The sequence below is a fragment of the Culex quinquefasciatus genome, chromosome 1 (genome assembly GCF_015732765.1).
Source record: "Culex quinquefasciatus strain JHB chromosome 1, VPISU_Cqui_1.0_pri_paternal, whole genome shotgun sequence".
Classification (NCBI taxonomy): domain Eukaryota; kingdom Metazoa; phylum Arthropoda; class Insecta; order Diptera; family Culicidae; genus Culex; species Culex quinquefasciatus.
In genome coordinates this window covers 58,686,665-58,699,297 of record NC_051861.1, presented here as the reverse complement: position 1 = coordinate 58,699,297, position 12,633 = coordinate 58,686,665, and the positions used below count along the sequence as shown (strand labels likewise).

General features: G+C 30.0%; 1 pseudogene; it reads right to left on the bottom strand.

Moving 5' to 3' along the window:
- Positions 1–6,543: 6,543 nt before the first annotated feature.
- On the bottom strand, positions 6,544–7,145 carry LOC119769769 (annotated as a pseudogene).
- Positions 7,146–12,633: the final 5,488 nt, after the last annotated feature.

Genomic DNA, 12,633 nt, shown 5'->3' with positions numbered 1-12,633 from the left:
CAAAAATACAAAAATACAAAAATACAAAAATACAAAAATACAAAAATACAAAAATACAAAAATACAAAAATGAGCATGAGCATGAGCATGAGCATGAGAGATCACCCATGGTTGCCCCTCCGTTGCTGAACAGAACCGTAATATCCTTTCAGCACTACTGATTATAGGCTTCGACGATCTAGTGGTGTTTCCCTTATCAACAGCATGTATGAATGCGCTGAAAAGATAAACACCATGATTGCTAAAGCTAGATCAGTTGCGAATAGGTAACAGTCATTGGCCACCAACGGCGCCCGCCATGTCAGTTTGTAGACCTCGATTTTAAGGGACGGAATGTTAGTTAGCGCAGGTTGCTACTAGGGCAGCTGATTTACTTGTGCTTACACCCCACGAGCGCCAGGAACCTGAAAACTTGTTAGTAGGATAGGGTGTTTGGTCAGGATTCATCATAGAAGATGATGATGCGACCCAAAATCATAGTGTTTGTTAAAAGATGTTATATATTATTCTCAAGGCAAACAATCGGATGCTGCGGATGAGACATTTCCCGTTTATCGGTTGTTAAATTTTAAATGAAATGGTCTAGTCTTAGACAGTATAATACAAAAATACAAAAATACAAAAATACAAAAATACAAAAATACAAAAATACAAAAATACAAAAATACAAAAATACAAAAATACAAAAATACAAAAATACAAAAATACAAAAATACAAAAATACAAAAATACAAAAATACAAAAATACAAAAATACAAAAATACAAAATACAAAATACAAAAATACAAAAATACAAAATACAAAAATACAAAAATACAAAAATACAAAAATACAAAAATACAAAAATACAAAATACAAAAATACAAAAATACAAAATACAAAATACAAAAATACAAAAATACAAAAATACAAAAATACAAAAATACAAAAATACAAAAATACAAAATACAAAATACAAAAATACAAATACAAAAATACAAAAATACAAAATACAAAATACAAAAATACAAAATACAAAAATACAAAATACAAAAATACAAAAATACAAAAATACAAAATACAAAAATACAAAACATAAAATACAAAAATACAAAAATACAAAAATACAAAAATACAAAATACAAAATACAAAAATACAAAATACAAAATACAAAAATACAAAAATACAAAAATACAAAATACAAAAATACAAAAATACAAAAATACAAAATACAAAAATACAAAAATACAAAATACAAAATACAAAAATACAAAATACAAAAATACAAAATACAAAATACAAAATACAAAAATACAAAAATACAAAAATACAAAAATACAAAATACAAAATACAAAAATACAAAATACAAAATACAAAAATACAAAAATACAAAATACAAAAATACAAAATACAAAAATACAAAATACAAAATACAAAAATACAAAATACAAAAATAAAAAATACAAAAATACAAAATACAAAAATACAAAAATACAAAAATACAAAAATACAAAAATACAAAATACAAAAATACAAAAATACAAAAATACAAAAATACAAAAATACAAAAATAAAATACAAAAATACAAAATACAAAAATACAAAAATACAAAAATACAAAATACAAAAATACAAAATACAAAAATACAAAAATACAAAAATACAAAATACAAAATACAAAAATACAAAATACAAAATACAAAAATACAAAAATACAAAAATACAAAATACAAAAATACAAAATACAAAAATACAAAAATACAAAATACAAAATACAAAAATACAAAATACAAAAATACAAAATACAAAATACAAAATACAAAAATACAAAAATACAAAAATACAAAAATACAAAAATACAAAAATACAAAAATACAAAAATACAAAATTACAAAAATACAAAAAAAACAAAAATACAAAAATACAAAATACAAAAATACAACTTAATATTTAAAAAATAGGCAAAATTATTTAAATTAAACTGAATTCAGCCACATTTAACTTAATTTACAAAATTTTACTCATTTTAGCCAATTTGAACTGAATTTTACCAAATTTTGCTAACTTTAACTAAATTTTACTAAATTTAACTGAATTTACCTTAATTTTATTTAATTGATTTAAATTTGATTCAATTTTACTAAATATAACTTAATTTAACGAAATTTAACTTTTTCCAGTTCATTCTACCAATTTCAACTAAGTTTATTTGAATTTAACCCAATTTAACTTTATTCAACTCAATTTAACCTAATTTAAATAAATTTTGCGAAGTTTAATAAAATTTATTTAACTTAACTGAATTCAATGGAATTCAATAAAAAATAACCAAGCTAAATAAAATTTACCTTATTTCAACTAGTTAAATTAATAAACTCAACAAACAAACAACAAAATTTAAGACAATATAACTTAATTTAGCCAAATTTAACTAAAATTAGGCAAATTGAACTAAAATTTACCAAAATTTAGCTAAATTAACCATAATTCAACTTAATTTACTAAATTTAATTTAATTTGACTGAATTGAAAGTAATTAAACTCTATTTTACTAGTTTAAAAAACAAATTTAGCCAAATTTAAGTAAATTTAACTCAATTAATCAAAATTTAAGTGAATTCTGCTAATTAAGCTCAATACCACTTTATTTAGTCAAACTTAAGCCAAATTTTACTAAACATAAATAAATTTTGCTTAATCTAACCAAATTTTACGTAATTTAACCAAATTTAACTGAATTAGCTCATTTTAGCAAAATTAAACTAAATTATACGAAATTTCGCTCAACTTAACATTTTTTAACTAAATTTTACTTAATTCAACTCAATTAACCTTAATTTAAATTAATTGACTTAAGTTCTGCCAAATTCAATTCAATCATACTAAATATAACGTGATTAAACCAAATTTGACTCTATTTTACTTGATTCTACCAATTTTAACTAAGTTTATCTTAATTTAATCCAATTTTACTCAATTTAACTTAAATTTACTAAATTTAACAAAGATTATAAAAAAATATTAAACTTAATTGAATTCAACATAATTAAACATAGATTTACTAAACTTCACTAAATTTACCTAATTTAACGTAATTTACCTTTCAGCCAAATTAAAGTAATTTCAATAAATTCAGACATATTGAACTAAATTATACTTCATTTCATAAATTTTATCTTAATTTGAATAAATTCAACAAATTTTATATAAATTTAAATAAATTTAGCAAAATTTTAGTAAATTCAGCCAAACTTTATTTAACTTAGTTGAATTCAACTAAGTTTAAACAGATTTAGGAAAATTAAACATAATATTGCTTAATTAAGCTTAATTAAGATAAATTTAACTTATTTCAACAAAATTTTACTAAATTTTACTAAATTTAACCTAATTTTTCTAAATTTAATATAATTCGACTTATTTCAATAAATAACTTTCTTTAAACTGATTTCATTAAAATTAAGCCAATTTTTTATGATTTTAACTCAATTTGAGTAAATTCAACGAAATCAATCTACATCTAACTAAATTTATCCAATATGAATTTTAATGAACTTAAATAAATTTTACTTATTTTTACTAAATTTAATTAAATTCAACTAAATTTATCTATATTGAACTTAATTTAACCGAATTTGACTAAATTCAGCTGAATATAACAGATTTTAACTTATTTTAAGTTAATATAACTTAATTTAGCCAAATTTAACTTAATTGAAATAAATTAAATAAATTTAATTAATTAAATTTATAAACATTACTGAATCGTACTAAATTTTATTTTTATAACTCAATTTAATTAAATTTAACTAAATATAAATAAATTTAACTAAATTTGAATAAATTTAGCTAAAGTTGAATAAATTTAATTAATTTAAACTAAATGTTACTAAATTCAACTAAATTGAATTAAATCTATTTAAATTCAACTAAATTCATCTAAATTTACATGAACTAAACTAAACATAACTAAATTTTTCTTAATTCAACTAAGTTTAACTAAATTTAACTAAATGTATCTAAATATAACTCAATTAAACTAAATTTAACATAATTTTACTAAATTTAACTTAATATAGCTTAATTTAGCCAAAGTAAACTTAATTCAAGTAAATTATGTGAAGTTTTACGAAACTTTATAAAATTTTACTTAACCTAACTAAATTTTACTTATTGTTACTAAATGTAACTAAATTCGACTAAATTTAACTAAATATAACTAAATTTAACTAAATTCAACTAAATATAACCAAATTTAACTAAATGTATCTAAATTTAATTAAATATAACTCAATTTGACTACATTTAACAAAATTTAACAAAGTTTAACTAAATATAACTAAATTTAATTTAATCTTACTAAATTTAACTAAATTTGACTAAATCTAACTAAATTTAACTAAATCAAACAAAATTCAATTGAATTTTACTAAATTTTACTATATTTACCTAATTTGACCAAAATTTTACTAAATTAAACTAAATTTCACTAAATACAACTAAAGTTAACTAAATTTAACTAAGTTTAGCTAAGCTTTACTATTTTACTAAAAAATACTCAATTTAACTAAATTTAACTAAATTTAAATAAATTTTACTAAATTTTATTAAATCTAACATAATTTAAATAAATTTAATTAAATTTAAATAAATTTAATTAAATTTAATTAAATTTAACTAAATTTAACTAAATTTAACTAAATTTAACTAAATTTAACTAAATTTAACTAAATTTAACTAAATTTAACTAAATTTAACTAAATTTAACAAAATTTAACTAAATTTAACTAAACTCAACTTAATTTAACTTAATTTTCTAAGTTTAACTAAATTTAACTTAATTGAAATAATTTTAGCGAAATTTTACGAAACTTGAGTAAATTATACTTAATCTAACTTAATTTTACTTATTTTGACTAAATGTAACTAAATTAAACTAAATTTAATTAAATGTAACTTAATTTAACTAAATTTTACTAAATCTATTTAAATTAAACTAAATCTAACTAAATTCAACTACGTTTAACTAAGTTTAACTGAACATAACTAAATTTAAGTAAATCTAACTAAAATAAACTAAATTTGACCAAATTACCAATAAAATCAATTTAAAGTCCTGTTAACATACTAACCTAACTTATATCTTTTAGCTAGTTAGGTAATTAGTTTAAGGTTGTTTGTTGTTAATTCAATATTTTTTTAAATAAAAAAAAAATCTGTCGTGTTTATTTGTCACCCTATTTTATTTAATCGCCCTAACTTGAAATCCGAAGTAAACAGGAAGGAGAATCCCCCCGGTTTCCGGCACGTCAGTCCCCCGTTTATAGGCCCGTTATCGTGGTCAAAACGGGCCCAAAAGCGTGCCACAGACGGGCGTAACACAGCGGCCAAAATGCGTAACGCCCGCCTAAATGTTGCATTCTGGCACGCAATGGGCCACAACGAGGGGAAAAAACGGGCTGAAAATCGGGCCCGCTTTCAGGCAAAACGTCCCCGCTTTTTGGCCGTTTTCCGCCCATTTTTCTATGTGGGTTCCAGGGGCACTCTCACAACCGAGGGGCGCGACAATAGTAAAAAAATAAATACATTTAATTAATTAACTGCAGGAATTAACGAATTAACTTTTGTTTACGATCATAACGTCGTCACCTCTCTTTACACCACATTGATTTGACCGACGACGTTTGACAGTTCGACATCGTGCGTGATTGTTGTTGTTGCGTTGGGTGGAAAATTGTTTTCTTCAAAAAAAAAAAAAAAAAATAACTGGCCCGTACGAGGGATCCGTTGGAAACGATCATCGAGTTCAGGAGACCTGTTGCAGCTGGCCAGTACAGAGAATCATCAGGGTTGCCAATCAGCTGGAAGCTCGTCGTCTCCTGCGACTGGCGCACCGGGTACCTCCCGACGGGAACAACATCCCGATTGCAATGGACGACAGGGAGCTACTAGAAGACAGCACCATCTCTACGACCTCCAACAGCAAGCGATGAACAGAGGCGCTTCTTTCCGAACGATGGCTTAAAGCTGATTTCCACCACCGAAATTATGACAAACGGGACCCGATCCCCGGCCCATTCACCAACCCTGATATCGGATCACAACTCGTTCAAGCCAGCAGCGTCGGCCAGATTGTCATCACAAGCTCTCCTACCACCCAGTCGACGTCTACTTTGACCACCCTGAGCTAGAGTAGTCGTCGAGTGGACTTAAAATCCACGTCTCTCAAACCCACTCCAATCCGGCCATCATATTATCGCGAAAGTTCCATGAGCAGTTGATTTATCTGATTAGAAATCGTTGCGAGCCGAACATTCTCAGAAGTAGCGGAGGAAGAATTCCGGTGGCAGCCGCCGCCGAGATGGAACCCGAGTTTAGAAATTCGTCCAAGGTCGAACCGGTACCTGCGGCTGTCGCGCACTCGAGAGTCTCATTGGGAGCCTCTTCCGAAGCAACCGAATCCAGTTCCAACGCTCAGCAATCATCCCAGCTGATGGCCATGCCGGCGGAAACATGGATGGACCAGCGAACGTGCTGATCGTGGGAAGCATAAAAACAAGCAGATGATTCCTTATTTATTGTTTCAAACTCTAACAACTCAATGCCAAAAGTACCAACAAAGCAGCTGAATAAAAAAACGAAATAATTATTGCCCTTTTTGTACGGCCATCGTCCTTTTTCCTTCTTTTAGCATTTCGTAGAAATAAATAATTTGTACACTTCCGGAACCACTGCACGGAACAGTTCCGTCCTGCCGTCTTTGGGCCAGTGCAACCGCCAGTAGCCATCCGGCGATGTGGCCACGAGGAAATCCCTTATTCAAAGATACCGCAGCACATGTCGTCATCGTCCTCGAAATCGAACTCGCCCATCTTCTTTTCCTCTTTCTGCTCCTCGGCGGCAGCGGCCGCGGCAGCACCACCGGACGGAATCGAGGACAGGTTCTCGCGGCCGAAAGCGATCAGTTACTCGACGGACTTGCCATTCAGCTCGATGACCTCTTTGGTGATGCGGGTTGAGTCAGCTTCAATACCGACCGACCGGCGTTTCGAAAACTGCGCAACTGCGGCGAACGATGTACCACCTTTTGCAGCTACCTACTAGCAATCTAAATTTACTAATTACTTCCAAAACAAATTTCAAACAAAAAATACTGACCGGCATCGCCACATTTTTCACCAAGAACAAATTCAACAACTAAACAAACACAAACTTGACAGGCGGGTGTGCGAAGGAGACGCAAAACAATTCAATGTTTTCGACAAAGCAGGTTGGGCGCTGTCAAATGTTAGTTGACAAGAGGAATTTAATTCCTTAATACATTAAATGCGCAAATTAAATACATTAAGCCCAGTTTCACGCCCCTCGCTCACAACCGTTCTCTCTTGCTTCCTCTTTCTGCTCTTCGTCCCCACAGAACCACTCGGAGAATCGCCGACTCTTCCCAACACCACAAGTCTATAGACAAATATATATATACAGCAATTCCATTTGAAAAGAGCCTAAACCAAAAAAAAAGTTCTCCGATCGGGCTCAAAATTTTTCTGGGGGTTCCTTGGCCAAAATAATTAGACCCGTATTTTTTTGTTTGGCCATTAGGGTGGCCTACATCGTGCTAGGGTGGTTCAAAAAATGGCAATTTTCGTCATTTTTCGCAAAAACCACTTTTTTCTAAAAATCATATCTCCGCGCCATTTCATCCGATTTTAGCTGTCTTAGACGCAAAAGAAAGGTGATGAGTTTGGCTATTTGGGAAAAATAGTAAAAAGTTCCAAAAATCTAGCTTAACTATTGAAAAAGTCGTATGAAAACTTAAAATGGCGTTTTGACCGTGTCTGGACCAAAGAGCCTATGTCTGAAAATATTTTTATCGGATTCCTCGGAAAATTTCACATAACATATCAAAAAATTGGCGATGTCGAACCGTACGTTTTGGAGATACGATTTTTTGAAAATAAAAACTGCGTTTTTCGACGCGCCACGCGCAAAAACGGGAAAATGACGAAATCGGCAAAAAATCAACTTTTTTCACTAAAACTGCGATAACTTTAAAATTTCAGCGATGACCTATACATGTCTGGGTACCAAAATTTTCGTAATTGAGAGACGCAACTTTTGGTACCATAACATCGTAATTGAATGACGCAACTTTTGGTACACAGACATGTATAGGTCATAGCTGAAATTTTTAAGTTATCGCAGTTTTAGTGAAAAAAGTTGATTTTTTGCTGATTTCGTCATTTTCCTGTTTTTGCGCGTGGCGCGTAGGGTGCCCAGAAAAAATGACCCCCAGCTCCACAAGCCGAAAACTGATCCCTAGGGTATTCTAAGCCTCTGTGCAAAATTTGAGCGAAATCGGTCAACATTAACCCATTGATACTCGGGCATGAAGTTTGTATGGGAAAAATCGTCAAAATGTATGGAGAAACGGCACAGTTTTGTAATTCTCCCTGTAGGTGGCGTTGCGAGTGTCCAAAATTTGCCAAACGTGAGATTCTTATGTGAAATTTAATGCCCAACAACTTTGTAGAAGAGTGCAAGACGATCCGAGTTAACCCCAAAAGTTATTAGCATTTTAGTGAAGTGGTCTCCAACCGACATGGCCAAAGGGCCTAATCCGGTATTGCCACTAAGGAAAGCAAGCATAAAATTGTAATTTTGGGATATTTTTTGTCAAACAAAGAAAACAAAATCAACAAAGTATGAATTAGACTAAATCGATCCAGCTGAATCCGAATTTAAAGGTTGATAGGCGGAATTTTCAAAGAGACGCAAGACATTCAAGATGGCGGCCAAGATGGCGGCTGTATAGAAAACCCTAAACACAAAGGGTATTATGCGACCTGCGAACGACTACTCAAATTTAACTAATCTTGGGGCTCTGAACACGATTAAGACCACTACAGACTTCCAAACAGACAATGTTATTCAAACCAAGATGGCGGCCAAGATGGCGGCTGTATAGAAAACCCTAAACACAATGGGTATTATGTGACCTGCAAACGACTACTCAAATTTAACTAATCTTGGGGCTCTGAACACGATTAAGACCACACACTTCCAAACAGACAAGGTTATCCCTCTACAACCCAACCCCGCCTTTAGACGGGCTTCGATTTAAAAAATCGCCAAAAATCCATTGTTCAACAAATTTTTGATCTTTAAAAAGCATTGGAAAGAAGAGGCCTTAAATTTTAAATACTGTGTGGGTTGGAAGTACTTGATTATTGTGAGTGACTTCGTCAATGTATTTTTAAAATGCTTTGGTTGTGTTTTTTACTAACATTTCCTAGACTTTAAGTAAAAAGAAGAATGCAGTATTTTTTCTAGTGCCCCAGACTATGCCTCTTAACATTTATTTACAATTTAAATGATTATGGTGCCATTACAAAGCAGAAAATGTTGAAAACATGCAAAAAATAAATAAAAAAAAGTTACTGTAAAAACATGAAAAAAATAAATAGGCAAAATGTAATGATAGGAGGTGGTAGAAAAGGCGAAATACTACCTAAAACAAACATAAACCTAACAAAAAAAATTTAAATTAAAATACTTAAAACGAAACAAGAAAAAAATAAAACAAGAGAAGTGATGTTTTTCGTAGAACAAAAGTTGCTCAAATTGATAGAAAATTCTAATTTGGCTTCACAAATATTGATGAAATTATTTGAAATGAATTGTTTTTAGTTTTTTTTACTAATTTGGTATTTTAATATTTTAATGTTTTAGTATTTCAGTATTTAAATATTTTAGTACACTCAATCCCCGGTGGTTGGTTACTTTTTCGATTGACACTTTTTTAGTTTTTACCCCGTTGGTTTGAAAAAGTCGAACTAAAAAGTGACGAACGGTCACTTTTTTCACGGGACTCACACATACTATCAAACAAAATGGTAGTAATTGTAAGCACTGTGTGAAGAGCGTGACAAACTAAAAAGTGACCCCTTTCGTTTGACAACAGTTGGTTTCAAATCATCGGGATTTCAGTGTGTTATAGTATTTTAGTATTTTCGTAGTTCAGTATTTGAGTATTTTAGTATTTTAGTATTTTAGTATTTTAGTATTTTAGTATTTTAGTATTTTAGTATTTTAGTATTTTAGTATTTTAGTATTTTAGTATTTTAGTATTTTAGTATTTTAGTATTTTAGTATTTTAGTATTTTAGTATTTTAGTATTTTAGTATTTTAGTATTTTAGTATTTTAGTATTTTAGTAGTTTAGTATTTTAGTATTTTAGTATTTTAGTATTTTAGTATTTTAAGTATTTTAAGTATTTTAGTATTTTAGTATTTTAGTATTTTAGTATTTTAGTATCTTAGTATTTTAGTATTTTAGTATTTTAGTATTTTAGTATTTTAGTATTTTAGTATTTTAGTATTTTAGTATTTTAGTATTTTAGTATTTTAGTATTTTAGTATTTTAGTATTTTAGTATTTTAGTATTTTAGTATTTTAGTATTTTAGTATTTTAGTATTTTAGTATTTTAGTATTTTAGTAGTTTAGTATTTTAGTATTTTAGTATTTTAGTATTTTAGCATTTTAGTATTTTAGTATTTTAGTATTTTAGTATTTTAGTATTTTAGTATTTTAGTATTTTAGTATTTTAGTATTTTAGTATTTTAGTATTTTAGTATTTTAGTATTTTAGTATTTTAGTATTTTAGTATTTTAGTATTTTAGTATTTTAGTATTTTAGTATTTTAGTATTTTAGTATTTTAGTATTTTAGTATTTTAGTATTTTAGTATTTTAGTATTTTAGTATTTTAGTATTTTAGTATTTTAGTATTTTAGTATTTTAGTATTTTAGTATTTTAGTATTTTAGTATTTTAGTATTTTAGTATTTTAGTATTTTAGTATTTTAGTATTTTAGTATTTTAGTATTTAATTATCTATAGGATTTTGTATACAGCCGCCATCTTGGCCACCATCTTAGTTTGAATAACATTGTCTGTTTGGAAGTCTGTAGTGGTCTTAATCGTGTTTAGAGCCCCAAGATTAGTTAAATTTGAGTAGTCGATTGCAGGTCACATAATACCCTTTGTGTTTAGGGTTTTCTATACAGCCGCCATCTTGGCCGCCATCTTGAATGTCTTGCGTCTCTTTGAAAATTCCGCCTATTATCCTTTAAATTCGGATTCAGCTGGATCGATTTAGTCTAATTCATACTTTGTTGATTTTGTTTTCTTTGTTTGACAAAAAATATCCCAAAATTACAATTTTATGCTTGCTTTCCTTAGTGGCAATACCGGATTAGGCCCTTTGGCCATGTCGGTTGGAGACCACTTCACTAAAATGCTAATAACTTTTTGGGGTTAACTCGGATCGTCTTGCACTCTTCTACAAAGTTGTTGAGCATTAAATTTCACATAAGAATATCACGTTTGGCAAATTTTGGACACTCGCAACGCCACCTACAGGGAGAATTACGAAACTGTGCCGTTTCTCCATACATTTTGACGATTTTTCCCATACAAACTTCATGGCCGAGTATCAATGGGTTAATGTTGACCGATTTCGCTCAAATTTTGCACAGAGGCTTAGAATACCCTAGGGATCAGTTTTCGGCTTGTGGCCACTGGCCACTGGCGCGTTGAAAAACTCAGTTTTTATTTTCAAAAAATCATATCTTGGAAACGTACGGTTCGACATCGCCAATTTTTTGATATGTTACGTGAAATTTTCCGAGGAATCCGATAAAAATATTTTCAGACATAGGCTCTTTGGTCCAGACACGGTCAAAACGCCATTTTAAGTTTTCATACGACTTTTTCAATAGTTAAGCTAGATTTTTGGAACTTTTTACTATTTTTCTTAAATTGCCAAACTCATCACCTTTCTTTTGCGTCTAAGACAGCTAAAATCGGATGAAATGGCGCGGAGATATGATTTTTCGAAAAAAGTGATTTTTGCAAAAAATGACGAAAATTGCCATTTTTCGAACCACCCTAGCACGATGTAGGTCACCCTAACGGCCAAACAAAAAAATACGGGTCTAATTATTTTGGCCAAGGAACCCCCAGAAAAATTTTGAGCCCGATTGGAGAACTTTTTTTTCGGTTTAGGCTCTTTTCAAATGGAATTGCTGTATATATACATTTGTTCTTGTTCTCCGGCTCTTCTCTTCCAAAGTGCTCTCTCAAATCTTTTTTCAAAACTCGCCCGCTCTTCTTCTCTTCTAAAACACTCTCACGCTCTTTTTCTCGCCTTGCCTTTCGATCCCGCCATCTTGAACAATTGCGTGGTTTTCACAAAATTACAACATTTTGCAGCTGTATTTTCCGTATTTTCACAATGATCACTATCACTTCCTAAATAAAAAAAAACTCAGCCCCGTTCACAGATCACCTGCTTTTACTAAGCCCCCAGAAACTAGCCACAAATCCGGCCAAGGGGGTAAAACCGCCGTGGTCTGCGTTGCATGAAGCATTCGTGTTGCCTCGAGAAAAAAATTACAACTTCTCTAATAAAGATGCACTTTCACACTTTTCGCACCAGAAAAGATGCTCCTTTTTCACACTTAAAAATCAACATAAAACCGAAAAAAACTGCAAAACCACTACGACCCGAGACCGATGTTGCCAGACGTCCGCTCTCGCCCGATGCTCAACGCACTCTCCTCGGCAGAGATTTTGTTTATGTTACTTATTTAAA